The sequence below is a fragment of the Protopterus annectens genome, chromosome 8.part0 (genome assembly GCF_019279795.1).
Source record: "Protopterus annectens isolate FY-2018-M chromosome 8.part0, PAN1.0, whole genome shotgun sequence".
Classification (NCBI taxonomy): domain Eukaryota; kingdom Metazoa; phylum Chordata; order Ceratodontiformes; family Protopteridae; genus Protopterus; species Protopterus annectens.
Window position 1 is genome coordinate 806,581,122 of NC_056741.1, and position 21,804 is coordinate 806,602,925.

General features: G+C 39.4%; 1 protein-coding gene across 2 annotated transcripts in view; it reads left to right on the forward strand.

Annotated features, from left to right (window-relative positions):
- Positions 1-21,804, forward strand: part of LOC122809059 — a 632,045-nt gene that overhangs the window by 256,826 nt on the left and 353,415 nt on the right. Inside the window, exon 1 of one of the 2 annotated variants that reach the window (XM_044080273.1) lies at positions 19,007-19,164. The exons of the other annotated variant lie outside the window; for it this stretch is intronic. The gene's annotated coding sequence lies outside the window, so the exon portion shown is untranslated. Of the gene's footprint in view, positions 1-19,006; positions 19,165-21,804 lie in introns of those variants that run through there. 2 annotated transcript variants of the gene reach the window in all.

The window sequence follows — 21,804 nt, forward strand, 5'->3', positions numbered from 1 at the left end:
TCACACTTTCGGTGTTTAGTGTAAGCCACCTATGTGGGAATTCACGGGTACATGTTTTTTCCCAAAGGGGATAACCATACATTTCTTGGCATTGAGCTTGAGCCCAAGGCTCTGGCACCAAGCATCTGTTTCTGTAAGGCCGTTTTGTAGAGTATCCACATCATTTGGGGATTCAATAATGGCTCCCGGTTTGCAGTCATCTGTGAACTTTGTTAGCCAGAGTCCCTTAGTGTTGGCCTGTACTTCAGAGAAGTAGATGCCAAACAAGAGCGGTCCCAGGACTGAACCCTTTGGTACTCCACTTGTCACTTGTCTGGAGCTGGATTTGTAGCCGGCTACATTTACAGTGTGGGTTCTGTCAATAAGCCAGTTGGCAATGCATCGAGTGATGTAGGGATTAATGCCCATCTTAGTAAGTTTATCTATGATTCCAGAGTGGGGGATGGTGTCAAAAGGCCTTGGCAAGGTCCAGGTAGGCTTTGTGGACCACCTTACCCTCATCTGCGGCTCTGGAAACTGATTCAAAGAAGTCAGTCAGGTTCAGGAGACATGATTGGCCCTTCACAAACCCAAAATGGGTGGGGTCCAGTGTTTGAAGGTTGCCAATATCTTTATTTATAAGTTCCATGATAATACGTTGCATGGCCTTGCAGATCAAGTTTGTCAGACAGATGGGGTGGTAGTTCTCAGGATCCAAGGTGGATCCTCCCTTGTGGAGTGGGTAACTGTAGCTGTGCGCCACTCAGTGGGCATGAAGCCTGAGGTGAGGGTATGATTAAGCATGACACTTAGGTGAGGTGCCAGGTCATTTTTTAGTTCATGTAGTACACAGCCCAGGATGTCATCTAGTCCCATGGATGCTGTATTATTAGTTTTGCAGAGTGTGTTTTTTACCTGTGTGGCCATTATTACCAGAATTTGGCAATCTTCCTGTATTGAGATGGGCCATTTAGGAAGTGAGAGGGGGGGCGAAGTTGGCACTGAATCGATCTGCCAGGATATTGGTAATATCCTTGGAATCAGTATATTTAATGCCATTCTGTTGTAGCTCAGAGCAGATCTGAGCATTGCCATTTAGGTTCTTGACATAGTTATAGAATGCTTTGTAGTTGTCTTTGAAATCTTTGGCAGTTTTATTTTCGTAATTAGCTTTGGAGGATTTTATGGGGGATCTCAGCTTCTTACTGAGGCTGGTAAGGGAGTTTTTTGCATCCTGGGATTTTCCTCTTTTCTGCAACAGTTTCTTCCTTTTGTTGTAAAGTTTGTTTATGGCAGGGGACCACCAGACTGGCTTCTTTTGTTTGGAGGAGGGCATCTTGGTTCTGTTTGGGATGGCACAATTCATGCATGAGTGGATGCACTCATATAGTGCCTTAGTGCAGGACTCAGCAGTCGAACTTTCAGTTGAGTGTCATGAAGTTTGTCACTTCTGACTTGAGTAGCATGAAATTGGCTTTGGAGAAGATTTTTATGGAGGTTTCCTTACTGGGTGGTGGGGGTGGGTTGTGGATGTTAAGGGTGATTAGCTTATGGTCTGACCTGACCAACGAGGGGGTGACCATAGGTGTGGAGCATCGATTTCCCATGTTGGTAATGACCAGGTCTAGGATATTGGAGCCTCTGCTGGGACTATGGATTAGTTGATCCAAGGCGTTGGAATTTATGAATTCCAAGAACCATTGGGCAAAGGTGTTGGTACATGAGTAGTTTTCTCAGTTAATGGTAGGGTAGTTGAAATCACCCAGTATTAGGGTGCTTGGTTGTATCTTAATATTTTCCAGTATGTTTAGAAAGGTGTAGTGAGAATCTTGGGGCATGATGGGGGATCTGTAGCAAGCTACAATTTGAATTGCAGTCTTACCTAGTGTTAGTTGCACCTGGAGAATTTCAGATGCTTTGTGTTGGGCAACTAGCCTGTAGGTGTGAATATCCTTGGTGAATATGGACACTCCTCCACCTTTAGTGTTTCAGTCTTTGTTTGGTGGCTGACAAGTGTGGTAAAAGTTGTAGCCTGATATTGCAGGGATGCTCTCTGGAGCCTTGAACCAGGTCTCAGTTACTGCACAGATATCGATGTCTTCATTTTTTGGAGTGCCTCAAGACAGTGCACTTTGAGATTTAGACTTCTAGCATTGAGTAGCATTACCTTCAGATTTTGCATGCTTGTACCTGTTATGGTGGTGGTTTTGTCCTTTGAACTTTGCCTAAAAAAAGCGCTATAGGGATGGCAAAATCCTTAGCCAATAATTTGAATCCCAGGGGCGACAGGTGCAGACCATCTCTGGCAAAGCATTGTGGTCTGTCGATCATGTCATCCCAGGCAGAGAGATACTGGATCCCCTTTGAATGACACCAGAAGCTTAGCCAATTGTTGAAGTCAATCATTTTGTTCTTATATTGTGGTATAATTCTGGATGAAGGCAGGATGCTACTCAGGGCTAGGGTCATACCTGTCTGAGCCACATGATCCGAGAACTCTTCCATATCTCTTTTCATGTAGTCCAGGGATGTACGTCTCAAGTCATTCACACCAACATGGACAATGACAGAGTCATATTTGTACTTGCTGTGGAGTGACTTGAGTGCATGCGTTATGTGGCGGATCCTGGCACCCGACCAGCAGCTGACTGTAATTTTCTCCTTGTTCAGCCTGGTGAGTGGGACATCAGTGTGCCTGACTATAGAGTCACCTATGACTAAAGTATTAGGTACGTTGTCTTGCCTTAGCGGCTGTTGCTGGGTGGCACACTGGTGTTGTGAGCTATGTGACACTTTGGTTGTGATTGGTGTTTGTTTGCATTTTAGCTTCGGAGGTCATTCTTGCTTGGGCAGGTTACAGTTAAGGGCCTCTGCATATGTGGATTTAGTGTTGCTATGTGTGGGTGTTGGTGGTGTGGGTTTAGAAGGGCTATGTGTTTCTTGAGGTGTAGTGTAGGTGTTAACCTTCTCCTCTTGACTGTTTAGCACAATCTTGGGTGGAGAGAGCTTTGCTTCCAGATTGGCTATGTAAGTGCATCTCTCACAGGTTGTAGTGTTAGGTGGTAGGAGGAGAGGGTTGTCTGTGTACATGAGGCAATTGCTGCATTGTCCCAGTATGCCCAGATTCACCAGGTGGACAGGAGAAATCACTGGAAGCTGACCCTTGGACATGCCTGGTTTGGTATTTTTTTGTAAAGTACAGGAGCTGTTTTCCCTTACCTTAGCAATGTCCTTTGCAATTATAGGCTGTTTAGTGCCTATGATTAATTTCTATTTATTGACAACGAGAGATGAGTGCTTGTATCAGTTTAAGGCTTCCTACTGCTTTCCAGTAGGTATTAGAGCAAGTGCTATTCGCAGGGATGCTTAAAGGGAAGATGAAAAAAATGGTTTATCCTAAACACTGCATTGTGCACTAGAGAAGTTAGATGTGAAAGTAGGTAACTTAAGTTTTACCTGTCTAAAAAGTTAAGCTTTAGTGGAGAGTCACTATTTTTAAAACAGCAAGCTAGATTGAAGAGGGGTGATCACTTTTATATTCTGGTACTATGAAATACAGTAGGATGGCCAATAAATTTCAATAGTTGAAGGGGAGTGATTTCACAAAGTAATAATTTTGTGCTTACTCACACAAGCCAGTGAAAGCAGAGAGGAAATGAGATACATGGTCAAATTAACATAAGAGTACTACTCTTGAATTCTTCCATTGTTAAAACTATCTTTTCATTTGTTCATAGGTTGGAGGTGTATAATAGGCTAAGGACCACTGGGCCTTTATAAGCCTAGCCATGCAACACAAATGTATCCCACAAGTTATTAAGAGGTGTATGTTATTTAGGGCCTGATTTAATGTCTGCCTCTGTCTATCAAAGACATAGGTGTTAAACCATGGGTGCATTTCTGATTTCCCATCAGCTGGTCCAAATTGTACTTTAACAGGGTTAAAGAAGGGCTCTCCTTCATATGGATGGAAATCCTATTCCAGAGAATGGGGATTCTCTAAGATACATCCCTGCCCATCCAGCATGCCCTATGTAAGTTGGATGCAAAGTTTAAATTCTTAGCTCTAATAGTTCTGGTGCTATTCATTTTGCAAATGTGCATAGATATAGGGCTTTGAGATGACGTGCACAGAACATTGTGTTTATGCCCTGTTTTCCCTTTCTGAGGAACTTCTGTGGCCGTTGCAGTTGTTGCATGTTCCTGATCATATACATACAAACAAGGCATTATGCTCAAGGATTAGTTTGATGAGAACTGAGTACAGTGACACTTTAACTTTCCTGGATCTAGATGTTATGTCCTTACTTGTAAGTTAAGTCTCATAGAATGATATTCTTACTACCATAGACACATGTTGATCAAAACCCAGGTTGCTATCTACATGAATCCTAAAATCCTTGATTACTGTGTGTACTTTTAGGGGTGTTTTATCAGTGAGGCAATTTCTCTGGGTGGCCATCTTCCCAAAAGGTACTATTATGCATTTTTGGCATTGAGTTTTAATCTGTGGCTTTGGCACTAGTCATTTGTCTGTGGTAGACCTTCCTATAGGATGTTAGTATCTTGGGGGTGTCTATGATTGCGCCTAACTTGCAGTCATCTGCAAACTTGGTAAGCCAGAGGACCTTGATATTGACATACAGAGTCCCTGGTGGACTTAGCTGGTGGCTGGCCTCTTCATGGATGTGGTGTCTCCAGTCCTAACTTCCTGGGTTCTGTCTGTGAGCCAGCTGGCTATCTAGAGTTACATAAGGGTTTGCGTCTAATTCTGTGAGTTTGTTTACAATGCCCAAGTGGGGTATTTTTTCAAATGGCTTAGCTAGGTCAGATTAGGCAGTATGCACCATTTTGCCCTCATCCATTGCCTTGGTGACCTTCTCAAAGAATTTCACCTCTTTCAGTAGGCATGACCTGACTTTGACAAAACCAGACTTGATCGGTTTCAGTGTCTGAAGGTTTCCTAGGCTGCTGTGTTTTCTGGGTTTGGAGGGGTTTTAAATTTTGATAGGTTATCACTTAATACAAGGTAGTTTGCCTTGGAGTAGTTTTTAACTGTTGCAGGGCTTGCTGACCTGGGGTTACAGAATTTATTCTTGTTTTGAAGGAGACTGCTTTTTGGTCTGACCTTACCAGAGAAGACATGACATGTGGGGGACTTGTGCAATGTTCTCCCATATTTGAAAGTATCAGGTCCAATATGTTTGTACTTCTAGTAGTTGTATGCACTAGGTGTTCCAGAATGTTTGTGTCTATGAAGTCTAGGGGTTTCTCGGCCTGCAAATTTCTACTAGAACATACATACATGCATATGTAATGCTGCAATATCACTGTCTTTGTTCACCTTTTTGCCCTGACTGAACTGTGATATACTTATACTTGTATACTTTATGTTAAGATATCAATGCATTTCATACATTGTTTTATTTATTTATTTTTTGCTACAAATGCATTAAGATGTCAGCAAAGCAAAATAAATTTCACCTTAACCAATAAGGCATCATATTGTTTGATGACATTCTTTCTTAATCACATAACTATTATAGCCATTCCCTCCTCAACCTGTAAGACAAATATGGAACTTCAGTAAACTTGTACTCCTTCTGCAGCATTATTAGTCCATGTAGTAGCTGCCTAATGCATTCCAGTAACAACTACTATTAGATCAATGTGATAAAATTCATAAGAGGTATAAGAATCTGTGCAACAAGACAAACAAATAATTGGTAAGCTTCACACAAGCCTATCCCCACCTCTACATGAGTGTACCACTCTTATATAAGCTAAGGTCAAGAAATTACTCCCTAAGCCTCAGTACAAGTGAGCTGCAATCTCAAACCAATACTACTACTCAGCCACTCTAATCCAACACACATAATATAAAGTATTTTAGGCAAGGGAGTCATAAAGTTGCAGAAGCAAAATTACCTACTTTCACTAAGTCCGCATACAGAAATAGAAATGTATTAGCAATTTGTGGCTTCACTGTTAGTGTCACAGATTCTGTTCTCATCAGCCTGGATAAGAATTGGGTGGCAGTCAGTTATCTTTGCAGTGCGAGGATCTGTGACATCACAAGGGGTCCAAACTCCGTCATACCTGACAAATGTGACTATGATTTAATGATGGGCCTATGAATGATCTAGGATATATTTGTTTTGTGTTGAAGCATGTGCAGTAGACCTGCTGTTCAACAAATGTAGAATTTAATGGTACAATTTGCCACAATGGTTGGAGAATGTGAGTAGGTGGTACACTTTTCCACAATAGTTGGAGAATGTGAGTAGGTGATACAATTTGCCGCAATAGTTTTAGAATGTGAGTAGGTGGTACACTTTGCCACAATAGTTGGAGAATGTGAGTAGGTGGTACACTTTGCCACAAGAGTTGGAGAATGTGAGTAGGTGGTACACTTTGCCACAATAGTTGGAGAATGTGAGTAGGTGGTACACTTTGCCACAAGAGTTGGAGAATGTGAGTAGGTGGTACACTTTTCCACAATAGTTGGAGAATATGAGTAGGTGGTACACTTTCACTGTTTTTTTTTTCATTTTCCCCACTGTAGTATGATAATGGAATTAGTATATATAAGTTAGAGGCTTGACTCTTGCAAAAATAGAGTTTGTTTTGCTGTTTTTTAAAGGCTTACAAGTTGAGCATTTTGGAAAATTATAACTTATTCTGTTGTAACTGGACCAAACATAGGGAAACTATGATTTCAGATGTTCAGCCCAAAAGGACACACAAAGGGACATAATGGCTGCTTGTGTCCATTGTAAGGCAAGGCCCTGGTCCTGAGTGGAACTCTACAATCACCCAGAATGGTGCCAAGTTTCAAAGAGAAGATAATCAGCTTTAATATTTGGAAAAGTAGCTGATGTCATTCTGTAGGGCTTCATTATGTGCCAGCTTGTATGAGATGATGGATAGGCCTGCTCTCTTCACAAGTAGTGGCTTTCACCTTTTATTTTATGGCTGTCACATACTGGCCAAAGCCTTTACTATCTCTGTTATGCCCATCTTCTGGACACCCCAAACATAGAAAAATCATCTTACTAGATCATGATCCTGACTATATCAAGGTTGCTCTTCTCAGTGCCAGATGTGTAAAGTATAATCTGCCTCATCTCAGTGCTATTCTGCATTGTAATCATATCCACATTTGCATGGTAAAAGAGGCATAGATTCAGTGGAAATACAGCACCCCCTGTATACTGGAGTTAAGCATGTACCACACTTTCAGACCCAAGGGTAGCAGAGAGGGGTGTCAACATTTGTCATTATCTCCAGAGAACTACCTGAAGTCCAAATCACTCTAAACAGGATAAACAGGATAAATTACAAACGAAAAGCTCTAGAGTCACCTTTCATGTTCCCTGATAGCCATGACATTATTTTATGTGTGCTAGCTGAAGGGCCTGTAAATCGTAATAGTTTTGTAATGAGGAATTTCAATTATCTGGCTATTAATTGGAAGACATACACACTGATAGTAAGTATGGTCAGTGGTTACTACCTAATGAATGCAAACTCACTGGAATAAATCAACTTCTCCACTACGAGTCCTGATGTTCTGGTTTTCAACAACTGGAAGTCTCATTCTGCATCCCACCTATTCTATCTACATTCCTGTTTAAATCTAATCACTAAGCAGTAGTATTAGTATCTGTCAAAACCTCAAAAACCTCCTTGGCCAACATTTCTGGGTTTAAGAAATTAAAAAAAACAAACCTGTTAAACTTCATGATGAACTTACAAAATTCCATTCAGTTGTGTCCACCCCCCCCCACCCCATACAACTGCAACTGCCATCTAAATCTCAATTTTACTTACATTTACTTAAATATATAGACTAAGCAGACACCAGATATAATATGGTATTTAAAAATAAACCACCTTGGTTATTTAACCCTATAAACAGACTCTACAATAAAAGAAAAATACTAAATGTCTGCAACAAATTACAATCTGCTCTCTTATATGACACAATCAAAGAAATCAGTGAAGAGCTTAAAAAACATAGTTAGAAAGGGCCAAACCAAATTCAGACTGAAAGCAGTAGCAGGAATTTTAGATAATTATAAATTATTCTTCAACTATGTCAGGAAACTAAGAAACAGCACTGAACAATGCTCTGAGTTAATTGGTAATGACAATACCCACTCTCAATCAAAGGATATTTCCAACATATTAGCAGATCCATTTAGTACAAATTTCAGACCAGTCATGCAGTCACAAAAAAAAAAAAAAAAAAACAGAAATTCATGACTCTCAGTTCCTTGCAAGGATTACCATGGATTATGTTATAATCACCCTCTCCAAATTCATATCCATAGGCCACAATAATATTTCTGGCTGCCTAATCACTACTGTTTCTGCATGAATTGTATCTAGAGTTGGTAGAACTTTGGTGACCAAGGCACAAACTGTTAGGGAGTGGCTGGTAATTGCTGATGGGCTTGACTGCAATACCAGCACTCAGTTAAGAACCCAAGTATGATATTTTGGCTTTGTTAATGAATGACAATCCTGCACTCATGGAGGGCAGCACTTCAGTAAATGAGTAACTGTAGCAAGGAGCTTGCTGCAGTTACAGTTTGGAGCGAAAGACCTTAAGACCTTTCATGCTTCTCACCTTTACACTGCCCTGGGAACTAGATATCCTAGCTATTACTGTTATACAGAGCCAGACATGGTGTGTGTGTGTGTGTGTGTGTGTGTGTGTGTGTGTGTGTGTATGTTGTAAAAAAAAAGCTAATGTAGTATTTTTGACCTTAATCCCTCCATGATTCTATTTTCTTTGGGAAGTCAAAAACAGCAGATCTTTTGTAAGAAGTTCCTAAATCAGGGAGATTTTTTATTTAAAATCAGTGAATCAAAGAGGCATGGTGAGAAGCTTTTCGTTCCTTTATCAGAGAATGGTCATGGTGCAGTCTTTGTTTCTCCTTGGGAGGCCAACACTTCTCATCAGTCAAGTCTGAGTCTCCCATGAAGTAGTCTTTCCATTTATTCAAGCTGTTAATAGGATTATGGAATCATAGAAATTTACTAGGCTGTTGGCCCTGTGGCCCTTACAAGCCTAGCCAAGAATTTAGCCCATGTTCCAACAAGTCAGCACAGGACAAAGGTGGAATCCCAGGGGTGTATTTTCTGTTCCCCATCCAGTTATCCAGGTTTCACTTAAAAAGGGTTAATGAGGTACTCTGCTTGACATGGAGAGGGAGTCTATTTCTCAGATGAGGGAGTCTCTGTGACACAAATCTGTCCTGCCAACAAGTCCTATTGATGTCACAGACCAGGTTCAGGTCGCTCGTGCTGGTTACTCAAGTGGAGCTAGACTTGTGGATGTGCAGCAGTCCCATCAAGGCGGGGTCTAAGATTGCTTTGTATGCCAGATGGAGGTCACCTCTGAGGAGTCTGTATGAAACTGAGTAGAGGGACAGTGCTTTTAGCCTATCTGTGTAGGGAAGATGTTTGATGCCCTGGATTCTCCTGGTGAGGAACCACTGCAGTCTCCCCAGCTGCTGCATGTGGTTTGTGAGGTACATGCCAAAAAGGGCTTTGTACTATTATATGTATTTCCTATCCTTTATGCCTCTAAAACGTTTTGGAGTTGATGATCTGATATATGTGGTATGGCTGTCAGCTCAACTGTTTGCTTTGGACTCTTTTCTTATGGTATTCCATTTACTTTTGTTCAGCTCAATGCACCCTCTATGTCTTCAAGGTTCATGACATCCCTGATAATTGTTGTAACAAATCCCTAAAACTTGCTGGCTGACACACTTTCATAGATGCCACCAATTCTGATGTTCTTGTATGGAGAGAGCTATTTCCAAGTTGTGAACTTTATATTGAAGCATTTGATTGTCTTTTTGGGCTTCCTTAGCCAAACAGCATTAGATAAAGTAATCGATTAAGGTGTTGTAAATACATCAATAAAAGAAACAATGTGCTGCTCTGTCATGGCAAATCTCTGCTGCTTCTGCACGGCTATGGACTGGTAGGCCTCAACATCACATATCAGGAAAGATATAAATTAACATCCCATTCACAATTTTGGAGAATATTTCAATGGAAATATCTACATAGATCCTTTTTAACACCTGAGAAAATTTCAAAGATAAACACCTCAAGTAATAATGTATGCTGGAGATCCCGAGAATCAGCTAACACAGACTGGTCCCATGTTTTTTATGACTGTGTCAGTATTAGAACGTATTGGAATGAGATTAATAATTTTTTTACAAGCTCTTTATACAGATACATTTATTTTGACAAAATCTCTAATTTTACTAAATGTAATCAATGATTCTCACTTGAAGAAATTGGATTTGTATTTAACACGGACTATACTAGCAATAGCTAAAAAATGTAGAACTAGAAGATGGAAATCCACCACAGCGCCCACCATGGAGGAATTTTTGATACCAAAGAAGTCTGTTTTAATGGAGATCAAAACAAAAGAACTGAGAATCCATCCCAAGCCATTAGTCAGTAACCCATGGAGAAAAGTTTTGACATTGATTGACACCTTGCAATTGGAATCAGACTCTTCCTGATAATTTAAATATAATGTATTAACATTATTGTTTTTACATAGATCTGTTGTTATCTTAATCTATTTGTCAGGCTAAATGTAAATATTGTATATAGTAGAGAATCCCTGTGAGGGAGTAGGTCCCTATAGAAATGTCTGCACTCCAAATACTGACTGCCACCACTCAAAAAAATACCAAAACTAGAAGAGAAGTCAAATCACAAAAATCACTCTTCTCCTTTAAGCTTCTTTTTTACAGCTGGGCAAGCCCCTACAGCCCTCAATGTGGGAGCAAACCCCCCACACCAGTGAACTTTTATATACCAACTCCAAGATCACCAAACCTCAGAGAAAATGGAATATTCAGGGATATGGTCATCTCACACTTAATAGATGTAAGTCCACTTTTCGAACATTCATTCTCTGTGTTTCTCTATACTGCAGTGGTGGTGCTGCGGTAGCATTGTTGCCTCACAGTTAGACGTTGCCCATTTGATTCTCAGTTAGAGCATCTTCTGTGTGGCGACATGCGTGAATGGGCGTTCTTCATTGAAAGTTGTGCGTTAGGCCCGGCAAGCCAGCACGTAAAAATCTACTGCCAATCATTAGCGGACCGGAGTTCTGCTGTGGCGACCCCTAACCGGGAAAAGCCTAAATACATTCTCTGTGTTTCTCTGTGTTTCAGGACTTGATCTGGCAAGGGCTGAACACATTTGCTACAGGAATGGATATCTAAATCACATAGTTCCAAAAAAAGCTGGATAGATATGACATTGATGTAACAAGATTGGGGAATAAACATCTAACCAGTTAAACATCAGCCAGTTGTTTGTAGAAACTTTACACATCACATGTTGAGTGGCTTTTCTTTAGGTGATATCATAGGCTGCATAATCTGTCTCCTTTGTTTGCTCTATTTACCTTAGTGTCAATATGTAGAATTCTTATTAGGGAGTGGATTGGATGATTGCTTCAGAATGCAAAAATATTATATTCAGCTCTCAGAATATGCCTATATTTTCTGAATCTTGTGATAGCAAGGGACACTCTAAATATATTTCAATACATCATTAAAATTACTGCAAATTGAAGAGATGTAATTGAGGAACTGACTGGTGCAGAAGGAGCTTGTATTTATGTACTAGTTTTGGTTTCTGTTATGCTGCCTGAATCCACTTTTCTTGTTCCTGCTGTTTCTGCATTTCTTTTTACTTTGTGCATTTTTGCTTAGGTCTCATGTAGGCTGTAGATTTATTTTTGTCTGTGCAATAGCTGTTCTTTTGAGAAAGAGCAGAATGGATTTTCTCTTTCGCTAAGAAGATAAACTAAAACAATCAGTAAAAACTAAATGAAAACTCCAGGCAAACGGGAACTTCCAATGAGTGACCTCTCAAACCTCTTGAATCAGAGGCACATGGGATATATGGAAATGACCCTTATGAACACTAGGTGTTTCAGCTAATTGGCATTCAGAATCGCCAATTAGCTGAAACACCTGGTGTTCATAAGGTTATTTGCATATATCCCATGTGCCTCTGATTCAAGAAGTTTGAGAGGTCACTCATTGGAAGTTCCAGCTTGCCTGGAGTTTTCATTTAGTTTTTTTCTCTAAGAAGATGGAATTTTGGAGTTGTACATTTGAGTAAATGGGATAGAGGGTTACCAAGGTTTTTTCCCACTGCATAATGTTATAAAAGTATTACATTTGTTATGCTTCATTTCAAGATTCTGGTTGTAGCTATGGGTCTATAGTATTTCTTTGTTTTAGTGGGGATGTGGTTAGGTGCTGGGATTTTACACTGATGAAATTCTGCCTTACATTTAATACATATGCAGTTAGGATTCAGTTTGTCAAACTGCAAGCATTTGTTTGTTTGTTTATTAACTGACTGCACTTGACCAAAGACCCTACTATCATGTCCTGGCCAAAGGTTGACAAACATCTTCAAAGCTACATTTCTGCAATAAGATTTTAAAGATATGGATTAAAATCAGGATCTACCAGATCATGGACACACTCAGGTCAATGGATCACAGATACCAGTCTGTCATAGTCCATGTGGGTGTAAATCACCTGAGACATACTTCCCTACTAAATATGGTATGAGCCTAGCATTGAGCAGTATTCTACCTTCACCAAGGATGATGCCACAATATGAACAGAAGATGATTGACTTTAATGAGTAGCTTAGCTTCTGCTGTCATTCCAAGGGGGTGAAATATTTATCAAAATGGGAGGATATGGTCAATAGAAAATGTTGCTTTGCCAAGGATGGTCTGCAGTTGTTCACTCTGGGCTTTCAAATATTGGCTAAAACATTGAGAAACTCCACTCCTTTGAAGCTCTTCTCACCCTGGAGAATGCAGGCATCTGTACAGTTACCGACACGTGGTTTAAAGCCACAGAAAGCACCCCAGTAGTGCAAGACTACAATGCCATCCACACATTCAGGACAACCACTGCATAGGCAGGGACTAAAGGTGGAGGTGTCTCAGTCTACATCAATAACAAGGCCACCTGAAGGCTAGTCAAACCGGATGATAAGCTTGCACTTTTCCATGTCCAAATTATTATAACAAACTTTCTATTATTAAGTGACAACATGACAAAATTTCAAGCACCCCCCCAAACCCTGAGAACATGGTTGTCTTTGCAGAATTGTTCACAGATACTCTACACAATCATTTAAATAAATATATAGACAGCTGTGCTTGACAGAAATAAGCTCAGAACAAACTCAAACAACAAGCCACCCTGGGGGAATCCAAACATCAAGAAGCTGTACAACATAAGGATGAAAGACACAGCAAGTCAGGAAATACAACACCCAGCAGCATAAAAACATTCCCATCAATCTAAGTAAAAAATTTTGAGGCCAAAGCAGATGTACCAAAGCCAATTGTTAGATAAAAATAGCCTCCCAGGCAAAGGACAACCACAAAGTTTTCTTTAGCTATGCCTCACAACACTGTACACAACAATTTTCAAAACTAATTGTGAACAGTGCAACCTACGCAGAGGCAGAAGATATACAAAATTTACTGACCAACAAATTCAGCTCCAGTTTTATCCCCCAGTCACCTCTTAAAAATACTGTCAAATATAACACCTCCAGCCATCACTCAGGAACAGGTCCAAGGTCAAGAACACTGCATTGATGGACTCCAATAATATCCCAGGTGCTTCCTAAATCTCATAAAACACTCCCTACTACTAGAAGCTCACCAAAGTAATGGATGAGGGCAAGACAGTGCATACTGCCTTCCTTGACATGGCTAAGGCATTTGATACAATAGCCCACTCAGGCATTATAAATAAACTCATGGAATTAGGTATAAACACCTGTGTTACAAGTTGGATTTCAAGCTGACTCTGAGATAGGACCCAGGAATTTAGGACTGGGAATTCCAAATAGAAAAAGGGGATGGCCACGGTGATGCAGTGGTTAGCATTGTCGATTCACAGCAAGAGGTTCTCTGGTTCAATTCTCGGCTGGGGTGCCTTTTGTGTGGAGTCTGCATGCCCTCCCTGTGGTCACGTGGGTTTCCTCCGGGTGCTCCGGTTTCCTCCTACATCCCAAAGACATGCAGTAGGTGGACTGGACACTCTAAATTGGCCCTAGGTGTGTGTGTGTGTGTGTGTGTGCTTGCCTTCTGTGGAAGGTTGGGTGCCGGGCTGGCAACTTGACACTGTAAAACCTCACTGCCAATCATGAGCGGACAGGTGATCCACTGTGGTGCCCTCTAACCAGGAAAAGCCGAAAGAAGAAGAATTCCAAATTGAAAAAGAGACTGGTCACAGCAGAATCCCTCTGGGCTTAGTGCTGGGTCCTGTCCTTTTTGGTATATATTTCTCAGAAGTCAAGGCCAACATTAAAAGCCTTTGGGTGATCATGTTTGCAGATGATTGCTAACTCAGAGCAGTCCCAGAATCCTGCCAAGATACTAATATCATCCAGAAATGGCTAATAACTGGTGCCATAGACACTGTTTAAAACTCAGTGCCAAGGAATGCATAATAGTACCCTTTGGGAAGTTGACTACCTCAGGAAACTACCTCATTGATAACACACACATAAGAGTAGACCCAGTAGTCAGGGATTTGAGGACATATGTAAATAGTAACCTAAGTTAATAATGAAATCATTCTGTTACTCAACTTATAAGCAAGGGCATTGCATCTAGGTCCAAGAAAGTCATTGTTCCACTGTACTCAGTCCTCATCAGTCACATCACTGAGTTCCACACATCCTTCAGTATGTACCTAACCAGGTACATGCAGCAACTGGAATGTTCACAGAAGTTGCTCACAAGAAAAAAAAAAACAATAACAATTAAATGACAATACCGGGCTTTAACAACATGTGCTATGCAGATCACATCAAAGCTCTGTCCCTATACTCTGTCTCCTATAGACTGTTGAATTCTGATCTATATCTACCATACAAGGCATCCCAGGATCCCACTTTGATGTGCCTCTTGCATATCTACAAAAGAAAAGGCATCAGAACTACCCAGTCCAGAGGCTTAAACCTTGCTTGCAACATAAATAGGACATATTAGAAGGACAGGTATGTACTTCCGAGAATATCCTTCTATGGAGCAGGCTTCCCATTTATGTAGGGCAGCATTCTTCACTAATCCTATTCAAGTGTAACCTGGACCAGTGGATGGGAAATCAGAACTTCATCCCTGATCTATTACCTGTGTCTCTAATGGATAGAAGCAACCTGTAAATGTTTGACCACCCAGTTGCACATACCCTAAAAATAACCCCTTGGGCATCAGACCTGTTGGATACATTTGGGATGCATAGCTAGGTTTAAAAAGGCCCTTGTGGTCGTTAGCCAAGTATACACCTGTGAACCTATGGTAAAACAAACATATTATAGCATGATAAATGTTAAGAGCCTAAGATTATCATTTTTAGATTTCAGAACAATATTTAAAACATATATAAAATAGCCAATAGAAACTGTGTTCCAAGCTATATTTTATTGTAGGTTCTTATGTATATACTAGGCTAATGACCCTCGGGGCCTTTATAAGCCTAGCAGTGTAACCCAACCCAATTGTGTGCCTAAGTATCATGGATGTTTATTAGGAGGGAGTATGATATTTGGGTTAGTTTGGGGATAAGTACTCTCTGCCTCTGTCAATCAGAGAAATGGAGACCAGACCCAGGGTGAAGTTCCGATTTCCCATCTCTTAAATAGGGTTAGGGATGGATTCTGTTTCCCATGGATGGGGAACCTGTTCTAGAGAATGGAGATCCTTTGAGACACATAACTGTCTTGGCAACATGTTTTATTTATGTCACAAGCAAAATTTAAATCCTTTGATCTACTGGTTCTGATGCTGTCTCTTTTGTGGTTGTGCAAAAGGTCCATCAGAGCTGTACCCCAGGATGCCTTGTACACTAGGTATAGATCGCCTCTCAGTAAACTAATAGGAGACAGAGTACTGAGACAAGATTTAGGGTGCTGCATATAGGACAATGTGTTTATATCCTAGATTCTCCTGTTAAGGAACCTTTGTGGGCATATATCTGGTCAGGTATATGCCAAAGGAGGCATTATATTCAATGAAGGCTCTGATAAGGGCAGAATAAAGATCACTATGATTTCCATGGATCTGGATGCCATGTCCTTATTTATAAACTGGGCAACATAGAAAGATGTCTTTACTACCTTGGCTACATGTTGGCCAAAGGCCAGATTACTTTCTATATATGTTCCCAGATCTCTGACTAATGGGGCAATTCTTACGGGTGTCTTATCAATGGAGTAAGTAGCCTGAATGAAAGTTTTCTCAAGAGGCACTATAATGCATTTCTTGGCATTGAGTTTTAATCTGTGACTTTGGATCAGTCGTTTGTCAGCCTTCATACACTGGGCCCAACCCAGTTCAGCTTTGTCAAGGGAAGGTCATGCCTACTAACACTGGTGGACTTCTTTGAGAAGGTCAGCAAGGCAATGGATGAGGGGAAAAAGTGCATACCACCTGCCTGGACCTGGCTAAGGTGTTTAATACAATACTCTACTGTAGTATAGTTGACAGACTGACCTACCTGGGCATAAGTCCCTATATAACTTGCTGAATTGCCAGCTGGCTCACAGACAGGACCCAGGAAATCAGAACTGGTAAGACTACCTCCACTAAGAAACCAGTCACCAATGAGGTACCTCAGGGTTTCATGCTGGGACCACTTTTATTTGGCATCTACTTCTCAGAGGTAAATGCGAAGGTCATAGGTCTTTGGTTGACCAGGTTCACAGATGACTGCAAATTGGGAGCTATTATAGTTTCCCGCTATGACACAGATATCTTTTATGTCCTCAAAGTCACTTAATGGGAAAAAGTGAAAATAACTTACCACAAGTACATTTATTTTGTTAATCTAGTATTAATAAAGAAGCAGTGTTGGGAGTGGGGAGAGGAATTTGGACATTGAATAAGAAAGAGCAATACAAGACTGAACACTCTAAAATAACTTGCAAATTTAAATAAACATACTGTTAGCTAGAAGTTAGTTAAGTCTCATCAAATAAGCCTAGAAGATAAGGTTCTATCTAGCAGCCTCAAATAAGGTAGAAAGGCCTGTTTTCATCAATCAAGCAATAAGTGCTTATAATAAAATTCTGAACAACAAGTGTTCTGATTCATTTGTGTTTATACAATAATGAAAACGAGTGAGATCTTGTAAGAATTCTCTAGTACATAATGTAGGGCTGCATTGAACATTACAAAGATGCTGTGCATTTATAACATTCTGTTGTGTTGTTCACTGTAGCATAGTGCAAACTGATTCAAGTCCTTTACACCAGTTTGTGTTAAACAATACTGTTTGTTTAGTGAGAGTTGTGAATTACACTGCCACACTGCCAAGGGTATTGCAGAATACAAACTGACATTGGGGAACTATTCTGACTTGCACCATACCAAACCTTTTCAAAATCATGCCCACTATGATCAAGCCATAAATAACAATTCACTTTTTTCTCTTTCTTTCAAAGTAAGTTGGTGTTTACGTCCTGCAAGCTTTATCTACTGTGTAAAGATTAAAGCTATACTTGCCATAGTAAGAATTTTAGAGATTTCGATCAACATGTTGTTAATCAATGTAAGGGTGTTATGGTTGCTATCAATAAAACTACAAAGTTGCTATCATTTTAAAATCATTAAAATTAAATGGGATTTCAGCAGAAACTCATTATAATTGGCTTTTTTTCCACATGGGCAGGTGTGAAGTTGCCCAACACTAAAATAATTGGAAAAAGGGGAAACACAAAGATGATTTTATTATTTCTGATATGATTGCACTGAATACTTGCTCTGTTTAAGTGTAAATGCTATGATTCCTGTAGGAGGATTTGCCACTAAGAAAAACAGCTGAATACCATGCAGTCATTGAATGTGGATCTGGATGGTGTGCAAAGCCATCAATGTAAAGGAATAGCATTTTTAGTTATTAAAATCATGGAGCTTCCTAGTAGGCTTGTTTGTTTTTCCAGTAAGACAAATGACAGTGACAGATTTTGAACCAATCAAGTAGGGCCATGGAGACTGACCACCTCACTACTATTAAGTGTTGGTTTTGGTGTGAGACTGTCCACTCAGTGATTATACTGGAAAGGCTTTATTTATTTTCTGTCTTTGTCCATGAGAAACCTCACTTAAGGTGTATCTGAGAAGATATACAGGTACAGAGGGGAAATGTTGAAGCATGCCTGTGTCACTGGGGGCTGGGCACACTTAAGTCATCACAAAGGTAATAAGAAAGAATGCACAGTAAGAAGGAATGGGACAGCTAATGCTTAAAGATCCCGTCTTGGTCTATGAAGTGATCAAACAGTTACTAATTTAGGTACACTTCCAGAAACTGTGGATGGAATGTATGGATATCAAGGAACAGTACCTGCCATTCTAAGTAATGCAGTCAGTATGGTCCTGGAATGCACCTTTGCTGTACGTTTTATATAGAGAGTCTTTGAACTCATATGTTTCCCTGATTCCTAAATACTTCCATGTTTCTTAGCAGTGAGTTAGGAATTAAACTGTGCCCAACCATCTTGCACAGCTGTCTCTCTGAACAACCACTGCAAAAGGTTGTTTATGCATGTGTTATAGAAAGTTAAGCCAATGCTTTCTGAAGATTGAAAATATTGAATATAATTAATTTACACTGATTTAACTTTCATCTTGCAATTATATGTTATTTGGACCATTCACTTTTACTGTGGGCTGTTCTTTCAATGCAGGATGCATACACTGACTCATAAACCTGGCACCAAATTACAACAGTTTTGATACATATGTGAAAAAAATTGTTTTAGTGACTGAGGAAAACTGATGTATGTATTGTAATGTATTTTTATTATTGCAGAGCATGCTGGCATGTCTTTTTATTCAATAGCTGGAAATTGACAGGAAGGAGTTAACTTTCACCATAGTGGTTTGCTTTTGTTTAGGAAGGAGTGGCATTAAGGTTTATATAAAACTTCCTACTTCCATACATTTCATTTACTGAAAATAAAACCGTTTACGAACTTCTCTATATTTCTGCTTGCTGTTTTTCATCACATATAGGAGGATTATTAAAACAAAGGATTTCAGAAATTTCTTTAAACCTGGACAAGGACAAAGTAAGATTATGACTACTATTTACGTAATGTATTTTCTTGAAAAGCTCTGACTTTCAGTTTTTGACAAACCTTTCTTCAAGAATGTGAATATAACTGTTAAATCTGAATGTATTATTTATACAACAAAGAATGGAAGGAAACCAGATACTGCTCATTAAGGAACAGTTCTCGGGCCCGATTTTTTATTTATTTATTTATTTTACATTTGTTTACCAGGAAAGTCTGACTGGGCAAGTTGTCCTTTTTCAGCGGAGGCCCGGGAAGAACATTAATAAACAATATATATATCTATATATATATATATATATATATATATATATATATATATATATATATATATATATATATATATATATATATATATATATATATATATATATATATATATACACATATACACATTGATAGAAAGCAAATACAAAAAATAGTGCATATTTACAGTATAATCCTGAATGGATGCAGAGATATAGAAGAGTAAGTACAAGATTTGACAGTTTACATCATTTTACAAAGCAGTGCTGATTACAGGCAAAATGGTATGTTTATTATAGAGTAGAAGACAAAAGAGAAAAAAAGAATGGGAACTGATGATTTCTGTTAAATATTTGAGTATGCACGAGGAGGAGTGTGTGAGGGCTGGCAAAGTTCAGCCTTAAGGTTCAACACAAGCTTGTGGCCTGTTATGTAAAATCTCAGCCTACCCGTTGATATTATTAAGATTCTTTTTTTGCATATGTATTTGTTAACTCCACATCAAAAGTTCCAGAAAATATAAAGTGTTATGGCCGTTAAATATTTTAATGAACAATAAAACATTTTATATGAAAAAATGTACACAAAAGCATTGTGACAAAAATGAAAATATGTGCTCTGCTGCTCATAAAAAAGGTTTGACATTTAGAAGTTGTCTGTCATAATAGGCAAGTGTTCCATTCCATAGGCTTGCTTCAAGAAAACCTTTTTTTAAGAATAAAATTAATATTAAACATATTTTATTTACTTATCCTTTGTTGAATGGGTTATTCTCACTTGGCTAGTAGCCTCTTTTCAGGAGAGACCTCAGGTGGTATTTAAACTGACTAGGGGAAGTTTGGCCAGTGCACCATGAAAATACAGATTCTCTTTTTGATAGCTGCAGTAGGCTCTGTTTCACCACCTCAGCTACAAGCAACTCAGCAAGATGGGACCTCAGGATAATGTCTCCTCCCAAGGATGGAAGGAAGATTTTAGCTACTGTAGGTTCATAGGTTCATAGGTAGGTACTAGGCTATCAGCCCAAGGGCCTAAATAAGCCTGGCCAACAAGGTTCCCTGGCTTATGCCACCCAAGAAAGTTATTTTCCTGTGCCACTGTCGAGCAGAGCCAGAGAAGTGATTCCTGGGTTGTATTTCTTATTTCCCATCCACTCATTAAGATTTTTCTTGAAGAGTGCTAATGAGGAACTTTGCTTGACATAGATGGATAGCTTGTTTCAGAGTATGGGAAGTCTCTGGGACAGGAATCTATCCCTCCAGCATGCCCTCTTTATTGTGGTGACAAGGTTTAGGCCCCTAGAGTGTGTAGCTTGAAGGGATTGGGATTTCTTTAGGTGTAGCATTTCCAACAGCTCTGGGTTTGACATAGCTTTATATGTTAGGCAGAGATCACCTTGGAGTGGATGATATGCTATGGAGTAAAGCTGGAGTTTTTTGAGACAGTCAGTGTAGGGCATCTGTTTGAGGCCAGTAATCCTCTTTGTGAGGTACTTCTGTGGTCTTTCCAGCTGTTGCAGATGTCTTGTGAGGTACATTCCAAAAGGGGTGTTGTACTCTATAATGGGTCTAATGAGTGTCGAGTAGAGGGGAACAATGACCTCTTTTTTCCTGTGTGAGAATCCTTTTGTGATGAGATGTGCCACACAAAATGACTTCCTGACTACTGTGGCAATGTGATTATCAAAGGAGAGACTGCTGTCCACTTGGGTCCCAAGGTCTCTTATCACACATTCACTGTTAAGTACACTGCTGCCTATGTGGTAGTTCATGAGTCAAGGTCAGGTCAAGATAATTCTTTCTAAATACATGTTTTAAATAATAAAAGCACACCAGCAGCAATATTCAATGTATCAACAGATTTTTAGTGATATCCAACAAGCTGAGCTGTATATATTCCAGCACATTTCACATTATTGTTTCTTTAGGAGATATCACTCACTGTCATGAAATCAGCATTACATAATTATAATGCAACATGATATTACTTACAGTTCATCCACTCATTTGCTTTTATCAACTGAATCAAACTCTCACTCCTTAAGAACTATTCCTGCAAGCTCAGTAAATTGTAATATTTTGAAACCTAATGCTCTCTAAATTGCTGAGAATTTTAATTATGGTGCTATCAATGTTTTATTGTTGCTTTTGTCTGAGGCTGAGTCATGGCTGGAAAGAGTCAGCACACCTGGTTAAAAATGCTATATTTCATATATATATATATATATATATATATATATATATATATATATATATAAAGAGAGAGAGAGAGAGATCTTAATTTTATTTACTGCAATCACATAATTAATTTAGTACAGAAATATAATTTCATCTTGATTTTGCAGCATTGATGCTTCTAATGCTTTCTTCCTGGCATAAATATGCATAT